At 47.1% G+C, this 12,468-nt stretch overlaps 1 gene segment (V, D, J or C); it reads left to right on the top strand.

Moving 5' to 3' along the window:
* LOC116270763 overlaps nt 1-12,468 on the top strand; it is a 77,938-nt gene that overhangs the window by 32,459 nt on the left and 33,011 nt on the right.

The raw sequence follows: 12,468 nt of genomic DNA, 5'->3' as shown, positions 1-12,468 counted from the left end.
TGAGCTGAGTCTATGCTGACTCAGCTGCCCTCAGTGTCTGGGGGCCCAGGGCAGAGGGTCACCATCTTCTGCACTGGAAGCAGCAACAACGTCACAGATACTTATCCTGTGAACTGGTACCAGCATCTCCCAGGGGTGTGCTTAGACTGCTCATCCTTGGTGATAGTGATTGACCCTTAGGAGTCCCTGACTGATTTCTCTGGCTCCAAGTCTGGCAACTTAGTCTCCCTGACCATCACTGGGCTCTGGCCTGAGGATGAGGCTGATTATCATTGCTAGTCTTAGGATAGCGGCCTAGATGCTTACACAGTGCTCCGGGCCGGTGAGAAAGTGAGACAAAAACATGCTGTGTGCCCAGCAATGAGGCTTTCCCCAGCACCCAATACTCCTCAGCCAAGTCAGCTGGTTCCTTCTTTGTATTTTTCTTTTTGGCCTATAACTGGAGTCTGAAAACCTCTTCAGTGTAATTTGTTTAGGGGATGTACCTCACACCTAGATAATGTGTGCCCCAAGCCCACACTTTGGCAACCACGTCTTGTGTAATTTTATCAAATGTAGCAGATCTTCCTGGATCCCAGGGGCCAGCTGCTCTGGGACAATCCATGAGGGGTGAGTCAGTCAACTGGGGCATCCACAGGAACATACCACAGACCGGGGTCTTCACCAGCAGATACTCATTTTCTCACAGTTCTGGCATCTGAAAAGATCTGATCAAGGTATCAGCAGGTTTTGTGTGTGTGTGTGTGTGTGTGTGTGTGTGTATTTGTTCCTGGCCCCTCTTTTATTCGCAGGTGGCCATCTACTGACACTGTCCTCACATGGTCATTGCCAGGTCTGTGTATTGTTTTTGTATAAATTTATTATGAAGACACCAGTAGTCCTGGAGTAGGGACCCATTCTTATAACTTCATGCAATTTTATTATCTCCTTAATGACCCAATCTCCGAATTTAGACAGATTGGCTGTTCATTTGTAAACATTGAAAATTGGAGTGGACATCATTTGATTCATAACAAGAGATTTAGGGGGACCAGGGGCCCAGGTCCAGCTGTGTTTTACCGGGGAGAATTGATGATGCAGAGACCATCTGTCCACTCCATTGACCTGAGCACCTGCTGTGTGCCAGGCTCTGGAAAGTGGGAATAAGAAATGTCCCAGGAACATGAAGAAAGGTGAGTTTGCAGGAGTGGGGATACCATACAGAGGGATTATTGAGAAACATGCAGAGTCTGACTAAGGTTGTAAATCCACCTGCTGCATATGCGATGGACGAGGAGAAGGGGAGAGTCCAGGCAGTACCAGATGGGGCTCTAGTTTTGACACAAATGTCAGACTGTGGAGTCCTGGATGACGGTGCAGCAGGCAAGCTGGAGAAGAGAGGCCATAACCACATGGTTCAGGGGTCAGGGAGCTGAGAAAAGAGGTGCAGGAAGAGAGAGATCTGGTCAGGCATCTCTGGACTTGTGTGGGGGCTAAAGATTAACAGAACCAGGCCAACTGCCTGCCTGGTGCTGTCCGCTCAAGGGTCACAGCTGTGACCTCCCCATACCTAGCACCCACAGCACCACCCCTGCCCATCTCCCTGATACTCAAAAGCAGAGGGGCCTGATCCAAGGTCTAGTGTGGCATCAGAAGGCTGAGGGCTCTCATTCGCAAGGATGGAGCCGCCTTCTCTGATGGTATGAGAAGAAAGGAGAGATTTGGGGGAAGCTCTGCTACAGCTGTGGACACAGAAGGCAGGACTTGGGACACTCTTCACCATGGCCTGGTCCCCCTCCTCCTCACCCTCCTTGGACACTGCACAGGTGACTGGACATGGGGCCAAGGAAGGGGACCTGGGAATCCCATGGGGCCCTGCTTTCTCCTCTTGTGTCTAGAACCAGAATCATACGTCTCTCCCACTTCCAGGGTCCTGTGCCCAGTCTGTACTGACTCAGCTGCCCTCAGTGCCTGGGGCTCAGGGTCATAGGGTCACCGTCTCCTGCACTGGAAGCAACTCCAACATGGAGGGTGGCTGTAATGTGGACCAGTATCAGTAACTCCCAGGTGCTGACCTCAGACTCCTCATGGATAGTGATAGGAATTGGCCTTCCATGGTCCCTGACCAATTCTCTGGCTCCAAGGCTGGCAACTCGGCCTCCCTGACCATTACTGGGCTCTGAGTTGAGGATGAGGCTGATGATCACTGCCAGTCCTTTGACAGCAATGCAAGTACTTGCACAGTGCTTCAGGCCCATGGGGAAGTGAGACAAGGATCCCCTTCCTCCTTTGCCAGGAGGGCGAGCACCCAGCAGCCCCTGCTCAGGCCTGGATGGAGGCTTCTGCTACTGCTGCTGCCCCCATGGCCCCAGGTGCATCTAAGGCCCCACCGGGGAGTGGGGCTGCTCCTCTCCTTATGTGCTGAAAGTCATGCACAGCAGCTCCTTCCTAGGAAAAGGACTCCCAGGGAACAACATCCTGCTTGCTGCAGCTTGATATATAAGGCCTGTTTGCTCTGAAGTCCTGGGCTGAAGTGGCAGGTCCGGCTGTATCATCTCAAACCCACCTCTGACCGGGAACCTGCATCTTCCTCATCCTCCTCTTTCTGTTTCCAGGGGTTTCCAGAGTGGTGTCTTCTTCTCATTGGTTCTCAGTGTGTAGTCCTGTTCTTTTTGTTTTAACCTATTTTTACACATCTTTTTATTGAGGAGTAATTGATTTATAGTAAACTCCTGATATTTACCTGCTTAATTTTATGTGTTTTGAAATATTAATATACCTTGAAAACTTACCGCAATGTATCAGTGACTCCATCCTTAACCCCAAAACCTCCTTGTTACTTTTTGGAATCTCCCCTCCCTCCCTCCCTACAGCTTCTCCCAGACAATCACCCATTCATGCTCTGCCTGTGGTTTGATTTTTAATTCTTAAGATTTGTAAATGGATTCCCACAGTATGTTCCCCTTTGGTGTGGCTTCTCTCACTCTGCGCACTCCTTCAGAGCCCTGGGCAACAAGAGCGAGACTCCGTCTCACAAAAAAAAAAAAAAAGGATCAGTGATGCTGACGCTTACGTTCCCTGCCAGTAAGGGTCTGTATAGACACGCAGAGACCTGTCCCTGTCTCTGCATCCGCATTGTTTTTCTGTTGTACAACTGCAATGTCAGCATTGACTGCATTTTTCAAGTCCTTAAGTGTGTGACCTTACTTGATCCTCACAGAAACTCTATTATTACTTCCCAGAACGTGAATCCTGGTTGGAGGGGGTGTGCATGTGCCTGGGAGTAGGATTTTTCAATTTAGCAAATACAAAAACAGGAAGTTAGCTAAATTTAAATTTAACAACAATTTTTATTTTTTATCTTTTTAGTATGAGAATATGCCACATGGTTTCGTTTGTTACTCTAACCTAACTGGGAATCCTGTACCCCTGCAGACACAGATTCTCAGGGGTCTCACTCTGCGGCTGGGTTCCCTGTCATGCCCGGAACTGTGCTTTTAACCTCCAGAGGAGTTTCTCTAACACAGACATCCCCAAGTAACTCCATCAGTTAATAAAGACGTGTGATACGATTCCCTCTCAATGATGTCTACTCACTTTCCGTGAGTAATCCCTCTAGGATACTCCTAGCCCCAGACTCAGGGCCTCTTCAGGGTCTGCTGCCTGTTGGCCTCTGAACCAGGGACCCACAGCTTTTCACAACCACAGTATTGAGTCTGGAAGATGCAAAGAGGCCCCTCAGTCTCCTCATTGTGGGCACCAGCCAGGGGTTCATAAGAATTCCATGATACAGACAGGAGAGTTCAGGATGCCCCGCTCAACTCTCCCTCTGTCCAGCGAGAGATTGATCCAGGGTCCATTTGATGCTTTAGGCTGGTGGGGTGAGAGCAGGGTGGAGGCACAGACTGAAAGCCCCAGTCTTCCAAGACGGGGTTTGGAAGCCAGAAAAGGAGGCCCTAGTCTGAATAGGGAATAGGGATCTAGGAGGCTGCTCAAGGCATGGCCTGCATTTCTGGGAGTAGCTCTGCCATCACTCTGGTCTCCCAGCTCTTGACACCTGTCAGGGAACCTCCCTCAGGCAGAGTAAGTTCCCAGGACTTCACAGTGTAGGAGTTCTGTGCACCAAAATAAGGACAGATGCAGCCTAACAAGGTCCCAGCAGTTGCTTCCCCTGAGGAGGAGGGAGTAGACAAAGGCAGGGCAGAAACTCATTGAAGTAGTGGAGGTGATAGAAACAGCCCCTGGGGCTGTAACTGGAGTCAGAAATGGGGGTGATGAGGGTCACAGGATTGAGGGTGGGGCCTTGAGGATTAGTACCTGCGGAATATGCCCAGCATCCATCCACCTGAGGCTGCTGTGCCCTGTGGCTTTGCTCTGGAGCTCAGCTGCCCCTTGCAGCTTTGCCCTCCTATCTCATGGGTGAACCTCAGCCGTCCTCAGTGGCCTCTCTCTGGTGGGAGTCCAGGTATGGCTGGGGATCATGGATGTGGGACAGGTACCACCTTGGTGAGATGAACTGCATAGATAACTCTAGCTTTGTGAATCCCAGCACCAAGGTGAGGGCATCTAGTACCCCCAGTGTGCCTGCGCCCTCTCTGGATGCTGACTTTGGGTGTCTCTGCCATGGCTTGGCTCTTGTCCTCCAGAACTTGTTCCTTCTGCCAGGCCAGGTCCTTGGAAAATCCTGAGGACACTTGGGATCCAAGAAATCCTGCTCCCTTCCTCCAAGGTGCAGGGCCATGGCCAGGAGTCCCTTCTCTCTGTGTCTCTTTCTTACTCTGGCCCCCATGATGAGCTGTCCCTAGGAGAGAAGGTCACAGTCTCCTGACTACAGTTTCATGTAAGCTTGATTCTGCTCCCCGCCCTGGTCCCAAAAGTCCCTAGGCCACATCTAACCATTACTTACTGCTCAGTGACAACAGTTGTACACCCACAGTGCACAGACTTTCAGGGCTGTGAGACACACCCCAGCCTGGGCACCTTCATTCTAAAGTGGCCTTCACTAAGTCACCAGCAGGGTGGGCAGTGACTTCCCTGTCCCTTTCTACACCTGAGAACTTACAAGGGATGGTTCAAAGCATCAACTTCACTATATTTCCATATAGAGTTTCTTTCCCCGGCAGCGTGTGGGTCATTTCAGGGTCATACAGGGGAGAAAGAAATGCATTGTGTTAGAAGACTGGTAGCTGACATTATGTTACCTTGAGTCTGATTTTATCACCTTGCCATGATTCAGTTTTCCAGTGAGAAAACTTGGAGGTGATGGAGATGATTTTTGTCTTGACTGGGGCAACGGCTGTATGGGTATATACATATGTCAAGCTTAGTAAGCTGAAATTGAACACTTCAAATATATAGAGTTGATTGTAATGTGTGTCTCAGTAAAATCATCATGGATATATTTCCATCTCCTTACTATCAGAGTGAGTGTCCTCATTATGTGTCTCCAGTTTCCTTCACAACAGAGCCACCTCTGTAACATCAGACCACTGACGTGGCCCCCGTAAGCTTGGCCGTGACCTTAACAGTCTGTTTTTAATGTCTGTGATGGGTGCATATCCTGCTGTGTCTTCCAAGGACATTTCTCCCTTCATAGGAATATGGTGTGCTCTTTGTCCTGCTATAGGGTTTCTGGTCTTTCACATTCAGGTCTCAGCTGCCGCCTACCCTGGCTTCTGTGGAAGGAGCTGCTCAGGCCTTTGGTCCCAGAGTCCTCTGTGTTCTCCCATGACTGCAGCCTTCTGACAATGGAAGGTCGCCGTGATTCTCACAGCCCCTTCTTGTAATCCAGAGTAACCTCCTGGGTCAAGAGTATTTACTTATACCCGCAACAGAGGCTTGACTCTCAGATGCTGTGAACTGACGCTGACCAGTCTCTGAGGCTAATGCTATTTACCTGATTTTCACTGAGAGACTGCATTCTGGCCAGTGAGCAGCAGGGAGCACTGTGGGTCTGTCTCAGGGTCTGTACAGCGGGTGTCCACAGCTGTACCACCCCCGAAACTTCCCAGGGTTGTGCAGTGGAGCCTGCACTCACTGAGACAGACTCAGCAGCTGTGTTCTCTCTGGGTGTGGTTTCAGCATCCACCTTCTCCCAGGTCCAGCCTGCAAGACTTTCCTCTCCACCAGCCCCCCAGGTCTTGAATAAATGCATGGGGAGGGGTGGGGACAGTCATTGGGGGGACATATTTGCATTCCTAGTCCTTGGGCTCTCTGAGGCCAGTGGAGGGAAGATAAGAGAGGCCTGGGGGCAGCACTCCAGCTCTGGACCTCAAGAGGGCTGTGTCCACCATAGCTGGGGGCCTTCTCTTCTTGCTGCTCCTCCCTCAGTTCTCAGATAGGGACAGGCCTCCAATGTCCAGGTGCATCCTCAGCCTTGTCAAGTTCCCTCCGGTTCAGATCTCCTGGCAGCTCAGCTTTTGCTCCTGTTTCCTCAACCATGAGTGCCTGTGTTGGCAGGTTTTCTCTCCCTACCCATGATGACTCAGTTGCCCTGTTTCTGCATCTCTGGGAACATCAGCTAGGCTCATCTGCACTCTAAGCAATGGCTTTAGTGCTGGTGGCTGCCACATATGCTGGTTCCAGCAGAATCTAGGGAGCCCTTCCTGGTATCTTTTGAGATTTTATTTGGACTCAAATAAGAACCAGGGTTCTGGGGGTTCCCAGCCCCTTCTTGGAATCTAAAGATTAATCGACCAACATTGCTGAAGCAATGTTGCTGAAGCAATGTTGGTTGATTAATCGATCAACCTATGCTGAAGCCTGAAGATGAGACTGTTATGGTAGTACATTTCATTACAGCTCTGAGGCTTACACAGTGCTCCAGGCCCATGGGGAATTGAGAGGACAAATGTTACCTCCGCTCTCCTGGCCTGGTGGAGTCACCCCAGCTGGTGGCTCTGACAGATGTAGCTCAGTGTGTAACTTCGTGTGAGCACCTGATTTTCCTCAGACAAGTGGATTTAACAATGTTATACCCCTTTTTCAGTTGAACTGCTGTAGCTCCCATAATTTCCATGTATTGTGGAAGGAGCCTGGTGGGAGGTAATTGAATCATGGGGTCGGTTTACCCTGTACTGTTCTCATGGTAGTGAATAAGTCTCAAGAGAGCTGATGATTTTACACGAGTTTTCCCCTTTCACTCAATCCTGGTTCTCTCTTGTCTGCCACCATGGAAGATGTGCCTTTCACTTTGTGCCACAATTGTGAGGCCTCCCCAGCCACGTGGAACTGTGAGTCTGTTAAACCTCTTTTTCTTTATAAATTACCCAGTCTCAGGTACATCTTTATCAGCAGTGTGAAAACAGACTAGTACATATCCTATGAAATAAGGATAACTCAGAAAATGGAAAGTCACATACATGGAAAAATATAAAATATTGCAAGATAAAGAAAGTCAAATGTGAATAGATGTTTCTAGTTTGTGGTTCCACTGTATGTCATTAAAATAATATATTTTCCAAATTTGTTTGGTAGAGTCACAGCAAAGTTTTTTTTCCTTTTTTTGAGATGGAGTTTCGTTCTTGTTGCCCAAACTGGCATGATCTCTGCTCACTGCAACCTCCACCCCCTGGGTTCAAGCGATTCTCCTGCCTCAGCCTCCTGAATAGCTGGGATTACAGGTGCACACCACCACACCTGGCTAACTTTTTGTATTTTTAGTAGAAATGGGGTTTCACCCTGTTAGCCAGGCTGGTCTCGAGCTCCTGACCTCAGGTAATCCATCTGCCTCTGCTTTCCAAAGTGTTGTGATTACAGGCGTGAGCCATTGCGCTCGACCCACAGCAAAGTTTTAAAGTAACATGCTTTACATTTAATAGAAATCACAGCAAAGAAATAGAAAATGTCAGAAAATTTATCAGTGAAATAACAGCCCTGTGATAATCCTGCTCAAGTTCCAAATGACCTGTTTCTGAAGAAGGATTAAGGAAGAAGTTGCTTTGCCAAGTCTAGGAACACACTTGTCATTTTGGGTGATCAAGGGAAGTGAAGAAAGGACAGCTTAAGTCAGGGAAGAGGACAGATCAGGTGCAGGACACACTGCCCTGAGGCTGATGGGCAGAGTGTGAGTGCGACAGGCCTGGAGCTGGGTGTTACTGAGCTGAAATTGCGCCGTCACCTGCAGTGTGCACTTGGGGGTGACATGGTTCCGGTTGCCATCTTAACTCCATGAATAACCAGACCAGCTGGTCAAATTTTTCAGGACCTAAAAGCTCCTTTCTAAAAAATTAAATCAGTGTGATTTCAGGGTGCCTGACTGCATTCAAGGGTTAGATAGAAAACTGACATCCGTAATTCTTTTAGACACTCTGAAGATGCTTCTCACAAAACAGATCCCCTCTAAGCACTGGCTTGACCTGTCTCAGAATGTGTGGTATTGTCCCTGTACCACATGGGCTGCAGCTGGCCTGGTCTTGTGGGAGGATGGATAATTTGGTGTAATACATTGGGGAAGTCCTGAGCCTCAGAACTCTCTGGGTCATTGTGGGACCCAGGGAACAGAGTTCTCCATCTTCCAACAGTTGTCATAGATTTTTTTTCACAGAACGGGTCCCAGAAAGCAAACAGGTCAGAAAGCAAACAGGCAGATGTCAGTTTGGATGAAGTGCCTCTGCCTTCATCCTGTGAATGTGGTAGGAAAAAAGATATGTGGTGCCTCTGCCTTCTCTTTGGGTCCTAAGGAGAAGGGTTATGGGTGTCCCCATCCTGCCTGGGGTCCCCTCTTCCTCACTGCCATGACACATGACTGAAGCACAGGCCTCGAGGCCCCTGCAGGTCTTCCTTGCAGGTCTGTCCGCTCCAGGGTGGGCCCTGTCCTGTGGTTACAGGTCTCTGTATCTCCCCTGTTGGTCCAGCCTGATGCAAGGGCTCAGCTCCCGGAAGAGAAGCCAACATCTACTGTCGTGGAAGAAGCAACGCCGTAAGTAGAATGGCAAGATTTTTTCACATCAGCACTGGGGATATCTCATGCCTACTCTGGGTCCATTGAAGCAATCATATATTCTCTGAATCTCAGTTCTCACTTTTGGCTCCATGTAACCCTACCTCAGCAACTCTTACTTGCTACATGGGGAATAAACGAAAGGAGAGGTTTGTAAATGACAAGTGTCAGTCACTCTTCACCATGCAGGGGTGTCTGTGTCCTTCTGTGTCAGGTTTTGTGCCAGCAGGGTTGTGCCCTGCAAGCTCTTTCAAGGTCCTCCATGCAGTCCGTGTTCCCTCAGCTGGCCAGATTGTCTGGAAGTTAAGGTCACCACCTCATGCACTGGAACAAGCAGCAGAGTCAAGTGGACAGTGTGGTCTGGTACCACAAGCTCCTACGGGAGCCCCAGATGATAATGCCTGCTGGTCTCCAGCTTGCAGGTTTCTGATTTAGGACTCTTGCTCTAGGTCTGGCCACTTGGGCTCCTGCAATACTCTGGGATCCTTTCTGAGGATACGGGTGATGATCACTGTTCAGGATATGGAAAGAGCTCAGTGTTAACCCAGGGCACCTGCCCCCTGGGGACGTGAGGCACAGGCCTTCCATCTGATCCCCCAGCCTGGCCCATAGACCCACTCTGACCTTGTTTGACCAACATCAGACTCGGGACATTCCTGCAGTCATTCTCCCTCCAGGGCCAATAGACTGAGGCCCTTCCCTTGGCCTGTGGCCTTGTATCCAGTCAATCTTTATACCAGGCTTTTAGGATAAAACATCTCCAGCCTGGGCATTGCCACACAGGCAGGTAGGTCAGAAGGAAGATACTTTGGTGATTCCAGATGCCTGGGCACCTGACCTTGGGGTGTGTGTGTGTTCATGACTAAGGTCAGATTTGGGGTTAGGAGTGAGAGTGGTCACCAGATGGTCCAGGGAGAAGATGCTGACGCTTTTGTTGTCAAAGATAAAACTTAAACACATTCCTGCCCTTCCCTGTACTTAAGGCAGCCTCCTGAAGCCTGCAGGTTTCTGAGATTTTCCGTAAATGGAGAGGGTGCATTGCTTAGAGTGGGTGATTTGAGATATCATCAAAGGGCCAGACAGGAGGAGGGGACAGGTGTCGGCACAGGATAAACAGAATATACAGTTGATTATGCCAAAGAATACTGAAATAGCTTTGAGGGTAATTCAAATTCGGTGTCCTTGAGGACTAAAGGGGGTGGGGGGATTGAGGGTTTCAAACCTCCACTAGGTCCTTGTGCAAACAGATGCTGAATTCCAACCCACATGAGGAAGGAGGCTAAAAAGATGAGGCAAAATCTCTGAAATTCAGGTGAAGGAGATTTCTGCAGTTTCTTGGTGCTTAAAAGACAGAGACCTGCCAGGCATTAATTGGAAAATTCTGCAGGGTCACAGCACAGGGAGAAGGGAATGTGTTGGATACATGAATTTACTTTGATGTTAGAAACACCACCTCTACCCCCACTAATAATGGTTTTCATCATTCGTACTTAAGTACATGTACAACCTCCAGCAACCATAATTAACCACAAAGAACATTGTGTAAGCTGTCACAAGGTTCTGTGTTGTAGGAATAGTACTTGATGTATTAAAATAGTGTGGATGCTAATAAAGCAAGGTTACATGTTGCAATCTCTAGGGTTGCTACTGAACTTGCAGAATATAAAATTAAATAGCTACTAAATGTAAAATGATACAATAGAAATACTTTATTCATAAAATAAAAAGTTAGAATGGAGGAATAGATCAACAAAGCCCGGAAGAAACACAACATCAAATATATTAAATGTAAATGCATTGGTGAACCCCCTCCCCCAAAAAAAAGACTCCCTTAAAATAAAGATGCATGTGTGTTAAGTTTTAAAGGATGCAAAAAGTACACCATACAAACATTTACCTGCAGAAATCTGCTGTGGTTATCTTGGTGTCAGGTCAAATAATTTTAATAATAGTGGGACATTTTGTGCTTATAAAGTGAGATACTCAACAAGAACACGTAACAATTATAAATTACACATACCTAATTACATAACTTTAATCCATATAAAGTATAAACTAGTGAGACTAAAGATAATATATTCACAATTTTAGTTATAAATAACAGCACACACTTTTATTAACTGTGTGAATAAGCAGAAAAAAATTGCACTTTAAGTAAACAACCTGATTAACCAAACTGACCCACTGACACCAGAAGCCCAAATTTTTTATTTTTTGTTTTTTATTATACTTTAAGTTCTAGGGTACATGTGCACAATGCGCAGGTTTGTTACATAGGTATACATGTGCCATGTTGGTTTGCTGCACCCACCAACTTGTCATTTACATTAGATATTTCTCCTAATGCTATCCCTCCCCCAACCCCCCACCCCCTGAAAGGCCCTGGTGTGTGATGTTCTTCACCCTGTGTCCAAGTGTTCTTATTGTTCAGTTCCCATCTATGAGTGAGAACGTGCGGTGTTTGTTTTTCTGTCCTTGTGATAGTTTGCTGAGAATGATGGTTTCCTGCTTCATCCATGTCCCTGCAAAGGACATGAACTTATCCTTTTTTATGGCTGCATAGTATTCCATGGTGTATATGTGCCACATTTTCTTAATCCAGTCTATCAATGATGAACATTTGGGTTGGTTCCAAGTCTTTGCTATTGTGAATAGTGCTGCAGTAAACATACGTGTGCATGTGTCTTTATAGTAGCATGATTTATAATCCATTGGGTATATACCCAGTAATGGGATTGCTGGGTCAAATGGTATTTCTAGTTCCAGATCCTTGAGGAATCGCCACACTGTCTTCCACAATGGTTGAACTAATTTACGCTCCCACCAACAGTGTAAAAGTGTTACTATTTCTCCACATCCTCTCCAGCATCTGTTGTTTCTTGAGTTTTTAATGATCGCCATTCTAACTGGTGTGAGATGGTCTCTCACTGTGGTTTTGATTTGTATTTCTCCGATGATCAGTGATGATGAGCATTTTTTCATGTCTGTTGGCTGCATAAATGTCTTTTTTTGAGAAGTGTCTGTTTATATCTTTTGCCCACTTTTTGGTGGTTTTTTTTTTTTTTCTTGTAAATTTGTTTAAGTTCTTTGTAAATTCTGCATATTAGCCCTTTGTCAGATGGGTAGGTTGCAAAAGTTTTCTCCCATTCTGTAGGTTGCCTGTGCACTCTGATGGTAGTTTCTTTTGCTGTGCAGATGCTCTTTAGTTTAACTCCCATTTGTCTATTTTGGCTTTTGGTGTTTTAGTCATGAAGTCTTTGCCCATACCTATGTCCTGAATGGTATTGTCTAGGTTTTCTTCTATGGTTTTTATGGTTTTAGGTCTAACATTAAAGTCTTTAATACATCTTGAATTAATTTTTGTGTAAGGTGTAAGGAAGGGATCCAATTTCAGCTTTCTACATACGGCTAGCCAGTTTTCCCAGCACCATTTATTAAATAGGGAATCCTTTCCCCATTGCGTGTTTTTGTCAGGCTTGTCAAAGATCAGATGGTTGTAGATGTATGGTGTTATTTCTGAGACCTCTGTTCTGTTGCATTGGTCTATG

The sequence above is a fragment of the Papio anubis genome, chromosome 16 (assembly GCF_008728515.1).
Source record: "Papio anubis isolate 15944 chromosome 16, Panubis1.0, whole genome shotgun sequence".
Classification (NCBI taxonomy): Eukaryota; Metazoa; Chordata; class Mammalia; order Primates; family Cercopithecidae; genus Papio; species Papio anubis.
Note: the sequence above shows the minus strand (reverse complement) of the source record. Positions and strands in the feature narration are given on the sequence as shown.